This window comes from Capra hircus, chromosome 20, assembly GCF_001704415.2.
Source record: "Capra hircus breed San Clemente chromosome 20, ASM170441v1, whole genome shotgun sequence".
In the NCBI taxonomy this organism is placed as follows: Eukaryota; Metazoa; Chordata; class Mammalia; order Artiodactyla; family Bovidae; genus Capra; species Capra hircus.
Genome location: NC_030827.1, coordinates 68,404,797 through 68,418,978, shown reverse-complemented (window position 1 = coordinate 68,418,978; position 14,182 = coordinate 68,404,797).

The following is a 14,182-nucleotide window of genomic DNA, read 5'->3' as shown; positions in this document are numbered from 1 at the left end:
GAGTGAGCAGGGCTTGAAGGAGCACTGACCAACTAAAATACAGTCATAAGCTGGTAAGTGGCTAAAGGTGGCCCGAGTGTGCATTTGCAGTTCAGGTGCATTACCCAAACTAGGGTGTTGGATAGTCGTTCATCTAACTCACCTGGAAGGAGTGCAAGTGTGAAAGTGTTAGTTGCTCAAACCAAAGTGAAAGTTGCTCAGTCAACCCTGACTCTTTGCGACCCCATGGAGTGTATCCCACCCGGCTCCTCTTCCATGGGGATTCTCCAGGCCAGAATACTGGAGTTGGTAGCTGTTGCTTTCTCCATTATGTCTAACTCTTTGTGACCCCATGGACTGTATCCCATGAACTGCAGGTTCCTCTGTCCATGAATTCTCCGAGTATATTGGAATGGGTTGCCATGCCTTCTTCAAACCCACCTAGACATGTACCCAAATACAAACTTTAAAAGATTTAATTATTTCCTGCTGATTATGGATAATGGCCCCAGGGTTTTTCAGCACAGAATAGCAAATGACGGAAAATCGCCAGAGTTGGACGTATTCCGGTAGTTTTATGAACTTAATTTTGCCAAGAACACAAGTCCTAATAAGGGACTTATAAAATCTCAGGGAGGTAAATGGAATTTTAAAATATTCCTTTATTATTGAAAACAATTCAGTGAAAAATTAGCAGCCAGAATATACCAACTGTTGACCTCCACTGAGCAAAAACTAGCCATCATTTTTTTTAATTAATTTTCTCTTGTTATCTTTGTAGAATTGCCTGCAGTTGTAAGGAACTGCAGTGAGATCTCTTATTCTTTTGCTGAGTTAACCAAAGGTAACTAGGGTAGGGCTGGCAAAGCTGCAGCACCGCATCACCAGTGAGATGTGGACTGGGATGCAGTCAAGACACAGACCCTTCACCAGCACGGGCCCCTCTTGGTGCCCACTCCGCCCGCTCCTCCTTGACCCTGAGCAAGTGCTACCATGACCTCTGTATCCATAACCCCATCAGCTCGAGAGTGCTACACACGGCTTCCCTGGTGGCACAGTGGTAAAGATGAACAGATATAACACACCTCCCTTGGCAGCACTTCTAGGCTGGTGGGAAACGGGCGGCAAGCAGGAGTTATTACCAGCCTGGGTTAAGATAAGCCCTGAGTGATTCCAAGAAACATTTTTTTTTTTTTTCCAAAGGATACCTTTTATAGGTTTGAGGGAAGACTTCCAGAAGGGGTATCATCTAATCTGAGACCCAAAGGCTGAGTCATGCTTGCTGGGAAAGAGTGAAAGTTGAGAGGGAAGACAGACCTCTCCATTCTTGAGGAAGAGAGGGGGACACCTAATAATGTTTGGTGTGCTCACTTCTATAATCTTGCCATCAAAATTGTAACCTCTGAAAGGTCATAATTTTGGTTATAAGAGGTGATAAGAGGAGGGACCACTCAAAAGAGAAATAGGCAGAACACTTCACATAAGAAAGTAGCATTTTATAAAAAAGAACTTTTCAGAAGGCAGAAATGTGTAGAAATGGAAAAAGAGACATTTCTTTCCCATTGATAAATATTTAAATTATTTTGTTAACTAAATGAGTAGTAATTTCATACATGTTACAAAATAAAATTCATGCTTTGAATATTCCTTGACTGAACCATATAGATTAGAAATATACATTTTTACCTCCTGTTTTCCTATAGGTGCAATTTATGTATTTTCATGCATTTAGGAAAGATGAGATTTTTCTGGAAGAGTATTTTTATTTCATGAGATTCAAAGTTTGGGGTTTTCAAGCTGACTAGCCATTGACTGAATTCAACATGATCTTGCTGTCATTTTATATCAAGTCTAATATAAAAATTGTGAAGAGAAGCTTTGGCCTGCATTTTTTATTTTATACAAAAAAGGAATCTGATGAAAAATATTCTTGATATTCTGAATATGATGACAGCCATATGCTCCTTCAACATTTGCTTTTATCAGAGCGGGGAATTTGTTTCAAACAAATACACTTAATATTCCAAGTTGCTGTCAGAGACAGCACAAGTGTCAAAAATTTGGCAGACAGTGAATAAAATTCAGGATGCTGTTTTATTGTTAATTTTTCTCTATTTGCATTTAAAGTTTTAATCTCAGGTCTAAAACTGACTTACAGTCAATTAATTCTCAGCATGTTAATAACAGTCCCAGCTGCAGTGAGGGTCTACAAAGGTCCCTTTCTGTCATTAAGTATCCGGTCCTCTGTCCACACAAGTCTCCAGGTAAGAATACTGGAGTGCGTGCCGTGCCCTCCTCCAGGGGATCTTCCTGACCCAGTGGTCGAACCCGAGTCCCCTGCGGCTCCTGCACTGCAGGTGGATTCTTCACCCACTGAGCCACCAGGGAAACCCATGAATAAGTCAGTAGCCATGCTTTCTGGAGCTCCAGTGGGAACCAGTTCACAAAGAGTTGGACATGACTGAGCGACTTTCACTTTGGTTTGAGCAAAGAACACTTTCAGTTCTTCTAGGTGGGTTAAATGAATGAGTATTTAATGTCCTTGTTTGGATAACCCACAAACTTTGAATCTCATGAAATAGAAATACTGTTCCAGAAAAATCTCATCTTTCCTAAATGCATGAAAACACATAAATTGCATCTGTAGGAAAATAGCAGGTAAGAAGCATTTTCTGGAATGATTCAGTTTAGTCACTGTTATCTCAGGGAGCCTTTGTTGATAAGACTGCAGACTGTTGTATCTTGGACTCTCACTGGTCCTTATTTTAAGAACCCCGTATAAACCATTTATCTTTACTCAATCCTTATTCATTTGCATATCGACTCATAAATTGCTAAAATAAATGTTTACTGAGTGCTTCCTCTGTATCTCATGAAAGACCAGTGGGGAAAAACCAGCAATTGTAAAGGAAAAGTTGTCCTGGCATCTGTGTGAATGTGGGGCCATGTCTTAAAATTTGCTTATTCTTTGTTTGGAAGTTTATGAAGAATTTCCACAAACCATGAGGGGTTTGATCATTTCAGAGATGGAGTTTTCTGGATCTTCATCGCAAGTACTCATTCACAAAAACTGGTTTGCAGGAGAACAGAACAGAGTAATTGGTAGGAGCTTGTTCACTTTACAAAAGAAGGGCCTTGTTCTTGTCTCTCAGTTATGTCTGACTCTTTGCAACCCCATGGATGACAGCAAGCCAGGCTTCGCTGTCTTTCACTGTCTCCTGGAGTTCTCTCAAATTCATGTCCATTGAGTCCATGATACCATCCAACCATCTCATCCTCTGTCATCCCCTTTTTCTTCCTGCTTTCAATCTTCCCCAGCATCAGGGTCTTTTCCAGTGAGTCAGCTCTTCACATCAGGTGGCCAAAGGATTTCAGCTTCAGTTTCAGCATCAGTACTTCCAATGAATATTAAGGGTTGATTTCCTTGAGGATTGACTGGTTGGACCTCCTTGCTGTCCAAGAAACTCTCAAGAGTCTTCTCCAGCATCACAGTTTGAAAGCATCAATTCTTCAGCACTCAGTGTCTCTATGGTCCAACTCTTACATCCATACATGGCTACTGAAAAAACCATAGCTTTGAATACAGATCTTCGCCAGTAGCAAGGGGGTATCTCGCCCCTGTGTGTGAAAAGCCCAAGTTCCCAGCATCTGTGATCAGAATGTCCCAGCACAGCGATTCTGCAGGTTTCCAGCCTCCTTGACGATTAGAAGCCACAGTGAACACCGTGCCCTGACCTGACAGGATGTCTTGTTGGGATGATCTGATTGCAGATTATGGTGGATGGGATGCTGGGAATAAAGGCCTTTCTTGTACATGGTTTTCTTATCGCCATCCTCCAGCCATTGTTAAAGAAGGTACAGTGCCTAAGAGAGTCTATCATGGGAAAAGAGCCAGAGTTCTGGGATTTTTTAGCAATGTCAAAGTTTTAAATTTCCTTTGGATTAAATTCATGAGCAGAACTTTATGTGACTTTTCAGATTTGGTTTGTGCTATTCTGTTAGACATGAAAACATATTTTAGAAAGTTATATCACAAAATATTATTTTCTAGTCATTTCTCAATTCCTCCTAAAAAATGTTTATGTGTTCTGCTGTCAGTTAACCAAAAATAAAATACTCTGCAAACTACTGTATTGATTAGATTCAGCAATATATAGACTTACCTCTTTATTAAACACATAGAAAAAAATCAGTGACATTAGGAGCAGCATTTTGAATGCAAGTTCACATTTTTAGCATCACATTTTATAAAAATATAAAATACAAGTTGTTTTAAATGATGTGTACTAATATTATTTGTGATATTTTAACTCTTGGATCCTTTAATCACAGACAGGATAAAAATATAAATTTGAATTTATATACATTCTTTTTTTCAGATAAGCTTGATAGGATGATCTCTAAAAGTTTCACTTATAAGTATGTTTTACTTTTATTAAAACTTGTGGGGAAAACTGTAATTTGATCAAGGAGGAAAATCAAAGTTGTGAATCATTGGGGTGTTAAAGAACATTTACATATATTTTTAAAATTATCAAATCAGTGTGGTCTTTGGATTCTGTTAGGTATTTTCAAATGTGATTTTCCATTTCTTTTTAAAATTGCTGTTTATAATATGTTAGAATCATTGAAATAAATAAAACACCTATCTGAAGTTCTGTGAGTAGATTTCAAATTTCTTTGAGGAGTATGTGTGCAGAGCCACCGAAGGTCAGTGGTGTGTGTGGTGATAAGCACCCTTTTCCCTCCTTGGCACACTCCATGGAGACTGCAGTTTCTTTGGTTCTCTGGACTAACTTGGAGATGAAGGCATTCAGAAGTGGAAGAGGCCTGCTTACCACCGGCGCAGCATAGCTGAGGAGCTGAAGGCTCTGCGTTCCATAAAGCCCCCCTTTTCCCAAGATGGAGTGTCTGCTCAGGTCCTACCTCCATGATACCAAAAGCTTAGTCATAAGGTTCTTTCTGCATACAAGCAACATCTCAGAACCCAAGCTCTAGTCATGCTGAGAGATGTGTACCACTCTGAAAGAAAAATAAAGCACTGATTAAAGAACAATAAAACTCCTTCCATGTTAACTTGCTGTCTCATCCCTCACTTTATGCTTTCTTTTCTGATTATGTTTTCTCTTTGGTGGCTACATCATCATCTTTTCACTGAATCTTTGCTTTAGAATATGTCATCCCAGTGAATATCTATGCTCTGTTACTCACCTGCTAAGCTGCTAAGTCATTTCAGTCGTGTCCGACTCTGTGCGACCCCATAGACGGCAGCCCACCAGGCTCCCCCGTCCCTGGGATTCTCCAGGCAAGAACACTGGAGTGGGTTGCCATTTCTTTCTCCAATGCATGAAAGTGAAAGTGAAGTCGCTCAGTCATATCTGACCCTCAGCAACCCCATGGACTGCAGCCTTCTAGGCTCCTCTGTCCATGGGGTTCTCCAGGCAACAGTACTGGAGTGGGGTGCCATTGCCTTCTCCAGTTACTCACCTAGTAAAGCTACAATGTTCAGTACTGTATATAACTATACATAACTGTGAGAAGTCGTTTACTATGGGAAGAATGGACAAGTATTATTATAGCAAAATTTGCTTGTTGTCCCAGAAGAGGATATAGTTGTTGTTGTTGTTGTTGTTGTTGTTTTAATCCCATGGGACTAGAAAATATGATACTATGCAGGGAGATGACATTTTGATTGAAAGAACAGAGACCAATTCTGACCAAGGAAAAAAATAGGAAATCTATTATACTTATGTATTATGGAACCCAAGGAAGGTTGAACCCTCAGGATGTGGGTAGGTGAGAAACAGGTAATTCTAAGGATACCAGGACACTCACTGAACCACTGCCGTCAGTATCGTCTGGTTTCAAATACTTCCAGCCTCTTTTTTCCCACTTGAAAAACAGAATTTCCTAGAGAGAGAATCTGATTAGTTTGGAGTAGTTCGGGGCTTCCCTAGTGGCTCAGACTGTAAACAGTCCACCTGCCATGCGGGAGATGTGAGTTCAATCCTGAGTCAGGAAGATCCCCTGGAGAAGGGAATGGCAACCCACTCCAGTGTTCTTGCCTGGAGAGTTCTACTGAAGGAGGAGCCCAGATACCCACCACTTAAATCTGTGAACTAGGACCACAGCATGGGGCTTCTCAGAGACATGGTAGTGGGTTGAATTCTAATAGGAAGCAGGTCACAAACAAGCAGGTATTAGTGCTTTAGGAAGTCCATCAAAGAGAGCCCACCTCCTCTTCCTACCATAGAAGTGGATAGGGTGCAAAATCATCATTTGGCTTTTATAGACATCTGTGTCCACCTCTCCTCAGAAAAGGGAGAATTATGTTTATGGTGCGGACTCTGGGAGAGGTTGAGTTATGTCCCTTCCAAATTTATATATTGAAGTCTTCATTACTATTGTGTTTGGAGAAAACTTCTTTACAAGAATAACTGAGTTAAGATATTGTCCTTGGGGGCCTCCCCAGTGACTCAGTGGTAAAGAATCCATCTGCAATGCATGAGACTCAGAAGACGTGGGTTTGATCCTGGGAAGATCCCCTGGAGGAGGGCATGGTGACCCATTCCAGTATTCTTTTCTGGAGAATTCCATAGACAGAGGAGTCTGGCAGACTCCTAGGTTCATAGAGTCTCAAAGAGTTGGGCACAACTGTAGCAGTTTAGCAGGTACACGTGCGCATATGCAGTCATTAGGATGACCTGATCTGATATGATTGCTGTCCTGATCAAAGGGGAAATTTGGACACAGACATGAGCAGAGGGAAAATGATAGGAAGACGCAGAGAAGATGGCCATCAAGGAGAGAACTCAGGAAGACCCAGCCCTGCCCAAACCTTGGTCTCAGACTGTGGCCACCAAAACTGGAACAGAAAACAATCCTGTTGTCTCAGCCCCTCACTCTGTAGCACTGTGTCCTGGCAGCTCAGGAAAGCTACAGCAGACCCCCATGGGCAGCGACGAGCTCTCACTTCAGGACAAACCACTGCTAAACACACTCGAGGCTGCTTTGCTCTGGGATGATGAGTAGAGAATGTTCCTGAGACCACACCCAGGATGCAAATGACAGCTGCTTGCTCCTGAATCTTCAGCTACAATATTTTGCTGAATTCAAGGTCATGATTATAGTCAAACACCCCACAGTTGCCCTTTGACTCCGTGGCAAAGGATTCACCTGCCAGTGCAGGAGTTACAGGTGCAGGTCCTCCCTGATCTAGGCGGATCCCACCTGCTGCAGAGCAACTGAGACGGTGCACCGCAGATCTTGAGCCTGTGCTCTACGGGCCGCCTGCAGCAACTACCGAACCCATGAGCTGCAGCTACTGAAGCCGGCAAGCCCCGGAGCCCGTCTGCACCAGGAGAAGCCACACAGTGAGTGGAGCCCGTGCTCTGCACCAAAAGAAGCCACACAACGAGAAGCCTGTGCGCCACAACTCTAGAGCAGCCCCACCTCACTGCAGCTGCAGAAACGCCCAGGAAGCAACAAAAGATCCCAGGGAACCAACCACACTGATCACGCGGACCACAGCCTTGTCTAACTCAAACCATGAGCCACGCCATGTAGGGCCTCCACGATGGATGGGTCATGGTGCAACGTCCTCACAAAACGTGGTCCACTGGAGAAGGGAATGGCAAACCACTTCAGCATTCTTACCTCGAGAACCCCATGAACAAAGGCCCAGCACAGCCGAAAATAAATACATAAATAACCATTTTTTAAAATTCATTTTTCAAGTGTACTAGTTATGCCATATTAGAGCAAAAATCAATAGATTTGTAAATATTAGCTTAGAACCTGGGATGAATAAGTCTGATTCTGACAACAGCTTTTCTGATTTAGTGGCAGAGACTTGCTATTACTCTTCAGGCAGAGCTCAAAGGATTCAGCTCATGGTCATTTCACATTTGCCTCCTGGAGTGGGTGACATATTTTATGCTGTCTTCCATGGGATTTGCCTTCCTTCTCCCGTAATGAAGTACATTGGCTTGATTTCCAGCAATATCTTTAAGTAGGTCATTAAGAAAAAACATTCATAGGAAGCAGAGGTCAATTCCAGGCCTTTCCCCCTTCCAGTTAAATTAGAAAGAAAAACAGCTCGGAAATTTATCTACCGGGCTGTGACATTTTCTTCTAAGACATTCAGGACACTTTTCAAAATTACAGTTACCAACACAAACAATATATTGTATCCAGCGTCTACTTGACATTTTTAGAGTTACACATTGTTTACTTAATATCCTTATTTAATTTTGAAGTAAAGCAATATGTATTTTTAAAACCCTTGCATTTTTTTGGTTTTGCCTGATAACCAATAGGTTAAACTGAAGTTTCTGGGACCTACACGTGCTCTGCTAGCCTGGGAAGGCTTTAGTTTGTGCAGGTTTGGATTTTGTGACCTAAGGTTTTATGACACTGTGAAGTTGTTCTTGAAACCATGAACATTTTCTTAATACATGCACTTTATCACAAACATTTCCTTAGAGTTTTCCTTGTTTTGTAATGATTAAGCACCCAATCCTTTAACCCGCATCTGTGTCTAAGCACCCACGTTGATGGTCAGGAAATCTTTGCCCACATTCATGAATCTGTTTTGTGCTCAAATTACCCCATGTTGTCTTGTAGAGGAATGTGATGGGGAGGGACTTGGCAGAGGTGCAATATTCGTTCATTCAACAACTTCGTGTATCCCTTGTGGGTTGTTTTTTTTTTTTTTTTTTTTTTTCTCTTTTTGCTTTTTGGCTGCACCACGTGGCATGTGGGGTCGAATTCCCTGACCAGGGATCAAACCCGCACTTTCTTCACTGGAAGTGCAGAGTCTTAACTACTGGACTGCCAAAGAAGTCCCAACTCAACTGTTTCTTTAGTAAACATATCAAATTAATGAAGATCAAATGTTAACAGTTACAATAGGAATTGGCTTTGGGTATTCTGTGGGAATACAGAGTAGGGGGAAGGTTGCAGGTAAACCTAGAATTTGCATTTCCAACAACACCAAGAGCTTGCCTCTTTTCGCTAGAAATAGAAGTTATGTGGTCATAAGGGACTTCCCTGGTGGTTATAAGTTGTTCCTAAGGTATGGAGAAGGAGATAGCAACCCACTCCAGTATTCTTGCCTGGAGAATCCTGTGGGCAGAGGAGCCTGGTGGGCTGCCGTCCATAGGGTCACAGAGTCGGACACGACTGACGCGACTTTGCGTGCATACATGCATGGGTCAGGAAGATCCCCTGTACAAGGAAATGGCAACACACTTCAGTATTCTTGCTAGAAAAAAGTCCCATGAACAGAGGACCTTGGTGGGCTACTGTCAATGGGGTCGCAAAGTATAGCAAACTAAGCAAGAGCACCAGGCACCAGTATTATCTGTAGGGTTAGTGTGTAGCAGGCAGAAGTGAAAAAGCAGGATCCAGCTGGTGGTGTGGTCAGTGTGTACCCCAAATCAGAGGGCAGCGAAGAAGACGGTGCGGCAGGTACCAAAGGTCACAACAGAACTAATCAGAACTCAGATCGATGTGGTAAATGACCTTAGTGAGGCTTGGTAGAATAATAATGAATAATGGGGATTACCATCTTTAGAAAAAGGAAGCTAGTCAAGGAGGGACAAATATGAGGATAAATCAGTACAGTTTTCAGTTCAGTTCAGTAGCTCGGTCATGTGCAAGTCTTTGCGACCCATGGACTGCAGCACACCAGGCTTCCTTGTCCATCACTAACACCTGTAGCTTGCTCAAACTCGTGTCAGTCAAATCAGTGATGCCATGCAACCATCTCATCCTCTGTTGTCCCCTTCTCTTCCTGCCTTCAATCTTTCCCAGTGTCATGGCCTTTTCCAATGAATCAGTTCTTCACATCAGGTAGCCAAAGTATTGGAGCTTCACCTCCAGCATAAGTCCTTCCAATGAATATCCAGGACTGATCTCCTTTAGGATGGACTGGTTGGATCTCCTTGCAGTCCAAGGGACTCTCAAGAGGCTTCTCCAACACCACAGTTCAAAAGCATCAATTCTTCAGCATTCAGCTTTCTTTATGGTCCAACCCTTATATCTATACATGACTACTGGAAACACCACAGCTTTGGCTATACAGACCTATTGGCAAATAATGGCTCTGCTTTTTAATATGCTGTCTAGGTTGGTCATAGCTTTTCTTCCAAGGAGCAATCATCTTTTAACTTTATGGCTGCAGTTACTATCTGCAGTGATTTTGGAGACCAAGAAAATAAAGTCTGTCACTATTTCCATTGTTTCCCCATCTTTTGTCATGAAATGATGGGACTGGATGCCACAATCTTAGTTTTTTGAATGTTGAGTTTCCAGCCAGCTTTTTCACTCTTATCTTTCACTTTCATCAAGAGGTTCTTTAGTTCCTCTTTGCTTTCTTCCATAAGGGTGGTGTCATCTGCATGTCTGAGGTTATTGATATTTCTCCTGGCAATACAGATTCTAGCTTGTGCTTCATCCAGCCTGGCATTTCACATGACATTCTATTCATATAAATTAAATAAGCAGGATGACAGTATACAGCCCTGACATACTCCTTTTCCATAGTTCCACCCATAGTTCTTCAGGCACTCTGTCTATCAGATCTGATCCCTTGAATCTATTTCTCACTTCTACTGTATAATCGTTAGAAATTTCATTAGGTCATACCTGAATGGTCTAGTGGTTTTCCCTACTTTCTTCAATTTAAGTGTTAACTTTGCATTTGGGAGTTCATGATCGGAGCTGCTAGTCAGCTCCCAGTCTTGTTTGTGCTGGCCGTATAGAGCTTTTCCATCTTTGGCTGCAAAGAATATAATCAATCTAATTTCAGTATTGACCATCTGGTGATGTTCTTGTGTAGAGTCTTCTCTTGTGTCTTTGGAAGAGAGTGTTTGTTGTGATCAGGGTGTTCTTTTAACAAAGCTCTGTTAGCCTTTGCCCTTCTTCATTTTGTACTCCAAGACCGAACTTGCCTGTTACTCCTGGTATCTCTTGACTTTTGCATCCCAGTCCCCTATGAGGAAAAGGCTTTTTTTTTTTTTTTTTTTTGCTGTTAGTTCTAGAAGGTCTTATAGGTCTTCATAGAACTGCCTAGCTTCAGCTTCTTCAGCATTAGTGGTTGGGCATAGACTTGGATTACTGTGATGTTGAATAGTTTTCCTTGGAAACAAACAGAGATCGTCCTGTTATTTTTGAGATTGCACTCAAGCACTTTATTTTCAGACTTTTTTGTTGACTACGAGGGCTACTGCATTTCTTCTAAGGAATTCTTGCCCACAGTAGTAGATGCAGTGGTCATCTGAATTAAATTCACCCATTCCTGTCCATGTTAGTTCAGTGATTCCTAAAATGTCGATTTTCATTGTTGCCATCTCCTGTTTGACCACTTCCAATTTACCTTGCTTCATGGGCCTAACGTTTCAGGTCCCTATGCAAGTATCGGACTTTACTTCCATCACCAGTCACATCCACAACTGGGCCTTTTTTTTTTTTTTTTTTTTTTGCTTTGATTCCATCTCTTCATTCTTTCTAGAGTTATTTCTCCACCCTTCTCCTGTAACATATTGGGCACCTATTGAGCTGGGGAGTTCCTCTTTCAGTATCCTATCATTTTGCCTTGTCATACTGTTCATGGGGTTCTCAAGGCAAGAATACTGAAGTGGTTTGCCATTCCCTTCTCCAGTGGACCACATTTTGTCAGAACTCTCCACCATGTCCCATCTGTCTTGGATGACCCTACATGGCATGGCTCATAGTTTCATTGAATTAGACAAGGCTGTGGTCCATGTGATCAGCTTGGTTAGTTTTCTGTGATTGTGGTTTTCATTCTGTCTGCCCTCTGATGGAGAAGGATAGAGGCTTGTGGAAGCCTCCTGGTGGGAGAGACTGACTGTGGGGGAATCTGGGTCTTGTTCTGATGAGTGGGGCCATGCTCAGTAAATCTTTAACCCAATTTTCTATTGATGGGCAAGGCTGTGTTCCTTCCTTGTTGTTTGGCCTGAGGTCAGACTATGGTGGGGGTCATGGTGGTAATGGGGGCCTCCTTCCCAAGGACTTGGGCCTGCTCTGCTATTTGGTGACCCTGACCCTGCAGCAGGCCACTGTCAGCCCACGCCTCCGCCAGAGACTCCTGGACACTCACAGGCAAGTCTGGCTCAGTCTCTTGTGGGGTCACTGCTCCTTTCTCCTGGGTCCTGATGAGCACAAGGTTTTGTTTGTGCCCTCAAAGAATCTGTTTCCCTAGTCCTGGGGAAGTTCTGTAATCAGATCCCACTGGCCTCCAAAGCCAAATTCCCTGGGGGTTCTCAATCCCTTTGCCAGGTCACCAGACTGGGAAAACTGTTGTGGGTTTTAGAACTTTCTTAGCAGTGCAAGGATTTATTTGGTATAATTGTTCTGCAGTCTATGGCTCGTCATCTCGGTGGCTCTATGGTGGGACGAATGGTGACCTCCTCCAAGAGGGCTTATGTCACAGGCTGTGTGACCCAGATCTGCTGCACCCAGAGCCCCTGTCCCTGCAGCAGGCCACTGCTGACCCATGCCTCCACAGGAGACACTTGAGCACTCACAGGCAGGTCTGGGTCAGTCTCTGTGGGGTCTCTGCATCCTGATGCATACAAGGTTTTGTTTGAGCCCCCAAGTGTCTCTGGCTGATAAGGAGTTTGATTCTAAATGAAATTTTGCTCCTCCTACCATCTTATTGGGGCTTCTCCTTTGCCCTTGAACATGGGGTATCTATTTCGGTGGGATCCAACATTCTCCTGTCAATGCTTGTTCAGCAGCAAGTTGCAGTTTTGGAGTTCTCACAGGAAAAGATACGCGCATGTCATTCTAGTCCGCCATCTTCCTCATTCTCCTCAGTACAGCTTTATCTCTTTATTAATGGTAGGAACAAAAACAGATTATTTAGAATAGTCATCTGAACATTTATACAGTAATTTATATGATTGGCGATATCGTTACGATATTTTCATAAGAATGTGAAATAAATTATCTATGTTATAGTTACCTCAGGGCTGGATGAACACCCTTAATGGGATGGCTAGCTGGATGACTTCATACATGTCAAGAGGGTATCCTTTTATGACTCACATAACAAGACGCTTTCTGGGGAGACCGAGCAGGACAGTGCAGGCTCCTAAGGTGGCCCAAAGGTGTCCTAAGAGAGTGAGTTCAGGGGATGGGTGTGGAGGCTGAGGGTTGTGCTCGAGGGTGTGACTCACTCGTGGGGTTTGAACTTCCCATTCACGTAAAAGGATTGAGTATCTGGGCTGCTGTATTGACTTGGTCAGAAGTGAGGCGAGAGAGACAGAGACAGGCTGGAGATGGGAAGAGTCAGTATCAATGTCCAAAGTGGAGTCAGACCCTTTAGTTAATCCATCTGTGATGTTAGAGTGAAGAGCAATTGACTTTCCACACTGTTTGGAAGGCCTTGCCTTATTTCTTGAGATAACTAATGATGTCCCACAGTTATTAAACTCCTAGTAGAAGTTCTTGCTCCTGATAACCTCAACAATTTAGGCTAGATGTTTCCAATTGCAACCAAAGACTTGAAAGCCAGCCTGTGCAATGTCAGAAAAAGCATGGGACACAATTGTTGGAAAGCCACAGAAAATGGGTATACATCCATGCTCTTAGAAAAACTTCAAGATTGAGAAAATTCTGAATAAATAAAACTCAGATAAAACAGACAAAACTTTAACACTTGACCTTTCTTTTGTCAAAATAGAAATAACACTTGAGTGTTATAAAGTGTTATAAAGCTAACTGGAGACAGATAATGACAGTATTTTAAAATGCGACATCCTCATATTTTATTCTGGTGGGAAGAATATTCTCACCTTTCAAGAAATAGTGCCATGAGAGATTCTTAAAAAAAATCCAAGCATGTGATAATAGTAATTCAAATACAACCACATCAGACTTTGCTTGTATGCACCATCAACCCAGCCCAACAGTTAACTGAACTTCCAAAATGGCAATGATATTTCTTTATAACAAATCTCTCAATGAAAGGTAGATGAATCTTTAGATAAATTAATAAAATTCCTTGCTTTTCCTGGAGTGCTATCCTTTATGGTAATATTCAGAGAAGTGATGTACAAATATAACAATATAAACATAAAGCTTCCCTGATAGCTCAGTTGGTAAAGAATCTGCCTGCAGTGCAAGAGACCGCAGTTTGATTCCTGGGTCAGGAATATCCCCTGGAGAATGGATA